Below are 6,000 nucleotides of genomic sequence, written 5' to 3'. Positions count from 1 at the left end.
AGGGGGGGGGATGGGGGACTGGAGGCGGGGAAAGTACCTGAGTATAAGCATTGGGATCTGAAAAAGAGGAGGGAAATTTACCTTGGATGGAGGGCAGCTCAATGACCATTCTTTTGGCCTCCTAATCTCAGCAGCAGCTGTGCCTACAATGATCCTTTACTCTTCCCTACATCAGACATCTCAATTATCCTTGCCTGGGAATCCCACTTGATCTACCCAACCCTAACCCTAAATAGTATATGCCTCTTTAAGGAGGGGAGTGGGAAGTGATATGTATAGAACCCCTTGGTCATCTCTCTACCCTTTTAAAAATTCATTACTGTAATTATATTAGGTCCTTTAACTAAGAAGGTCATTTTTGAAAATGTTGTTACAATTATGTTTCTCAGAAACCAGAAAATCCATATACTTTAGATTAATTGCAATGAAATTCAACTATACCAGATTTTCTTTTGAATCACTATTATTGTTCATCTGGCAGCAAAATATTTTTACAAAATAAGAAAATGTGGAAAAATCAATGTTCATTCATTGGACTTAGAATCAGAGAAAATTAACAATGGCTAGTACTTATATAGTACTTTTATGTTCACAAAGTACCTTAAAATTTATCTCATTCTGATATCACAACAGTCCTAGGAAATAGGTACTACAATTTGAAGTGACTTGCTCAAGGTCACCTATCTGATAAGTAGCTGGTCTTCCTGATTCTAGGTCTAGGATGATAGCCTGTACCCAGTTCCAAGTTTGGACTCTGTCGCTGTGTTTCTTTCTTAACTCTCTGATTCTTGGTTTCCTCATCTATAAAATGGGAATGTTTTCTCTCTCAACCTCTTAGTGTTGCTTTGAGGATCAAGTGAGGTGATTTTTGTAAAAGTACTTAGTAAATTACAAAGAGTTCTATGAAAATAGTCTATTAGCATGATTATTATTATAAAATAATAGAAGTATATAAATTCTCTGAGTTTCAGTTAATGGGATAGCTAAAGAAAGATCGAGTCGCTCACTCTCTACTAGGGTTGAGGGAATTCCCATTTTTAAAAATTACTTATTTCCTAATAAGAAAAATAACCCTTCTCTGATCCTGAATTTAGATTTCCTGCCCAGGAGTATTTGGTGAGGTTGTTCAACATTCTTTTTGTGGGATGTGTACGCTATTCCTGGCCCAGTGTTGGGAAAGAAAGATATAAAAGTGAAATATATCCACGGAAGTTGATACACTAAAACTTGGAGAGATAAAGGCACCATGGCTCATGGGGCACAGCCAGTGCTTGGAAACTTGACCATTTTGAACAAATTGCATGGAACTAAGATGCTTTAGAAAGGGATGACTTGATCCTGCCACAATTTGAACTTTTGGTTCCAGAGAGTCTAGGGCAGGCTTGGATGGGGAGGAGGGAAAAGACAACTTTACCATCTGGGCCATGCTCCAGCCTTACTACTGTATCCACTGCGAGGGGCAGAGTTGAGCAGAAGAGCAGAGGTGATAGCTGATTTGAGAGGACTCAAGGGGAGACAAGTAGTTATGCTTTTACCAGGCTCCCAAAGAAGTTGGCCCCTCAGACTTTTAAAGTATAGGATATGAGAAGAACATCCTCTGGAAGAATGTGTCAGAGGAAAGCCTTGTTGCCATTCATTTGTTTGTTCACTCAACAAATATTGATGGAGAGGGCAGCTGGGTAGCTCAGTGACTGAGCCAGGTCTGGAGATGGAAGGTCCTGAGTTCAAACCTGCCCTCTGACACGTCCTCGCTGTACCTGCCCTCTGACACGTCCTCGCTGTCCCTGGGCAAGTCACTCAAACCCCATTTTGCCTAGCCCTTACTGCTCTTCTGCCCTGAAACCAATACACAGTTTTGATTCTAAGATGGAAGGTGAGGATTTTATTTTAGATGGATAAGATATTTTAAGATGGATGAATGGATGGATGGATGGATGGATGGATGGAGGCACTGTGCTGGAAGTACTCCCAAGCCCCTTATTTAGGCCCTGATCATTTCATAGTCGTGTTACATTAGCTACAGGTGAAAGAAAGCAATAAAGAATTAAGAGTTAGGATGGAACAGGAGGTCCTGGGTTCAAATTTGGTCTTAGACACTTCCTAGCTGTGTGACCCTGGACAAGTCACTTAACTTCCATTGCTTATTTTTAAAAAAGGAGTTAGGATGGAGGTCCCAGCATTCGCTACCTAAGCAACTGCTACCCACTCATGCCCCTTTTACCTTGATAATGTGTTTTTTAACAGTCAACCCACAGACATTAATCTCCCACTATTTAATACAAAGACAAGCAAAATGATCCCTGCCCTCAAAGAGTTTACATTCCATGGGGAAGACACCATGTGCAAATGTGTGCACAAATGTGCACATACACACAACAGTATATGGAAGATGGGCCCAAGGCAGGTACTGGGTTGCCTTGGTGGTGGAGATGGGCCTGGGAGTTGGAAGCACCCAGAAAGGCCTCATGTAAGAACAGTACCCAAAGCCAAGTCTTGACGGAAGCTTAGATTGTCTTAAGCCTAAGTGAGGAGAGAGTGCATCCACAGTAAGGTGGGTATAGCCAAGTGCAGAAGTAGAAACACCTGAGCTACTTGCTGTTTTTATCTCCAGAGCTTACCTAGCAGGGTGATTTGCCCATAGTAAGTATTTAATAAATGCTTTGTTCATTCATTCATTCATTCATTCATTCATTCATTCGAGTATTCTGTATAAGGATCATCAGAAAGGCCTGTTTGGCTGTCGCTTCTACCTCAGAGAGTAAATGGAGGGGAGTAATGTGTAATAGGCAGTAAAAGGGAAGATTGGACTGATTGTGAAAAGCTGTAGCTGCCAAACAGGAGTTTCAGTGTGATCTTAGCAATAACAGAGATCCATTGGAGCTTATTATATTGGGGTTAAGGTTCAAATGTTTGCTTTAGGAAAACTACTTTGGTTCCTTTAAAGGGTATCTGTCTCCTTCTTCCACTGCACTCACCTTGGTTCACAGTGCAATCTCTTTTAGTAAGACTATTTTAATAGCCTCCTGCCTTGTCTTTCTGCCCTGTCCATCTTCTCTCCAATCCATCTTCACACTGTTGCACAGATAGTCTTCCTAGTACTGCTCCGTTTGTGTCATATTTATTTCTCAAAATCCTTTATTTTCTCTCCATTGCCCTCTGAATAAAATACAGCTCCTTTGCCTGGAATTCGAGGTCCTCTACTCCCTCATGACATACAATTTCTCCCACTTTCTCTCCCTAAATTGGAATCCCAGTTTGGCTACTTATCACCTCTGTGACCTTGAACCTATGTAGGTGTCATTTTTTTTTCATCAGTTATGAGCCAGGGATGTATGTTCCTTTCAAACTGAACTAGACATTGAACTACCCAGGTCTTCTTTCTCCACATGTGTAAAATGGAAGAGATTTACCTAGACAGCCCTAGGGATTCCTTCTTCCCTTCTCCTATCCCTGGGCTCAGGCCTAGCAGATACTTTTCTCCCTTTCCCCACTTCAAGACCTAATTCTGATTCTACACTCTCCTTGAAACCTCTCCTGGTCCTTCCAGTTGAAAGTGATCTCTTCCAACTCAAGATTTCTCACAATACTTTGGACATCTCCTTTGTGAAAGCTTTCTTATTTCACTTTTGCCTTTTGTACCATAAAAAGCAAGCATTTAATAAATGCAGATTGATTGTATCAAGTCCAGGAGCACTGTTAAGCACCCACTTTGTGCAAGGGCATAGTTTTTGTGTTTGTATCTCTCTTCCCTATTAGATTATATTCACCTTCAAGGCAAAGACTGTCTTGTTTTATTTTTTTTTTATTCCCAGCACTTAATGCAATTGCTTAATAAGCATGTAATCAATTGAGTGAGCACCTACTCCTTTCCTTGCATTGTTAGGGTCTGTAGAACATGCAAAAAGAACACAATATCCTGTTCTTTCTAGTTGGGGAGACAAATGAGAGACAATGACAATTAGTCACTAAATTAATCAGTATAGACCATTAGATAATAAACCAGCATAAAAAGAAGTAGCTGTATAATTCAGATAGTTAGTTGTAAAGGATTAGAGAAATGAGAGGTTAATATGAAGCCAGGTCATGAGGGAAGGTTTGAATGAGGAGGTGGGATCTAAGCAAGGTCATAAAGGATGAGTCTAACCAGAGAGAGAAAGAAAGACACCCCTAGGGAGATGTTCGATGTGAACAGTGTGCATGCAAGGAGGATAGTCTGGGGTGGATCTCACCGGGGCAGAACCCCATTCAATTCATCAAGCTTTGGACTGCATCTCCTATTAGAAGAGAGGCATGGGGATTAGAAATACCAAATAAGTCCCCACCTTCTGGACACTGGCTTCCTATGGTGCAGTGGGAAGAGTCCCTTTCTGGCTGTTACCTGTGTGATCTTGGGCAAGTCACCTTACCTCTCTTGGCCTCTGTTTCACCAAAAAGGTGAGGGCTAAGGGGTAGGGATGGAGGCTTAAGGTTTGAACTAGACTTGTCCTTTCCACCTCCAAATCTGTGATCCTTCTGAGGAGATAACTTGTAAACCGAGAAGTAAACAGAAGATGTTTTGAAGATGGAGAGGCCTATGTTGGGAACTTGATAGGAGAATATTTTAAATCAGTAAGGTGGGGCCAGATGACAAAGAATTGCAGTATCATTCAGCAAGTATGTTAAGCACTTACTGTGTGCCAGCCTGGGGCTCAGCATGACTGGGAATACAGAGACAGGCCACTGTCTCTCTGTTCTCTAGGAGTTCAGGGGCCACTGGAGGAGACAGCATGTGCATAGACAAGATAAATTGGAAGTGATAAACAGAGATAGATGAATATTCCATTATGAAAAAGTGCTACGTTTAGTTCTACTTAGCAGAGATAGCACCCTTTGGGGTGACCTGTATGGGGTCATAATAGGCTTAGCCTCGTGGCTTGCTTAATTAGCATATCAGAACCTGGTCCCCCCTCTGTAGCCTGTCCTGTCCCTATTTTAGCCTTTAAAGAAGTCCTAGTATGATCAAATCTCTGGGGCTACTCTTCTGGTTGCCTGGCAGTTCCTAGTTCTGTTCCCCTGCCTGAACTGTTTCTGCTCATGAGTATGCATTGAATAAACCTGTTTGCTTTATCCCACCTTCTTGGTTCCTAAGTATCTCTCTGGAATTCCCCTGCACTGTATCAAGATGTCTTAAGTTTATAAATCCTAGATAAAGGGTCTAATACTCCCAGGAGCCTTTTCTACCTGTCAAGATTCATCTTAAGGTATGTAGAAAACAAGGATTAGGGCTATGAATCTACCCTTGTCCCCAAGGGAAGGACCTTGTATTTCCCTAACTAATAGTCAGACTGGAATTTAGGGCTTGCCCTGAACCTCCTTTCCTAAGGTTCTCCTCTCCAGTGATCTCATAAACAGAGCTAGTAATGATGGGGAATCAGGCCTGCATGTCAACTTCTTGAAGTGCCTCATTATGAGATTTCTGTGAGTTCTCCAATAGCCTCTTCATTGATCTCTTTGCTCACCAGTCAATCCACATAGCTGCCAAATTGATATTCTTAAAGCATATGACTGACAAGATCACTTCCCCATCCAAAAAGGTTCTTTGACTCTCTTGGGCCTCTAGGAGAAAATGTAAACTCTTCCCTTTGGCATTTATAAATCTTCATGTAGTCTGGGTCCTACCCACATTCCCAGGCCTTTTCTTCACATGCTGTTTTCCAGCCCAGCTAGCCTTTGTTCTGGTTCTTGTCCCGTTTCCTATCTCCAGACTTTTGCCCAAGCTGTCACCTGTGCCTAGAGAGGTCTTCCCTTCTCGAGATGAGAAGCCTCTCTTCAAGACTACTAAGTATCCAAGGGACGCTCTTACTAAACAGCCTACCCCCAGCTGTGTGGCTGCCCTATTCACCCAGTTGGATTTGTGTCTGTCTTAAGGCAGAGGCTATTTTCATTTTTGTCTTTGTATTCCCAGGGCTTGTTATGGGTCCTGGTGAATTAGTAGGTAGTTAATATGGTAAATGTTTGCTC

Source organism: Gracilinanus agilis, chromosome 4 (genome assembly GCF_016433145.1).
Source record: "Gracilinanus agilis isolate LMUSP501 chromosome 4, AgileGrace, whole genome shotgun sequence".
Lineage (NCBI taxonomy): Eukaryota > Metazoa > Chordata > Mammalia > Didelphimorphia > Didelphidae > Gracilinanus > Gracilinanus agilis.
Note: the sequence above shows the minus strand (reverse complement) of the source record.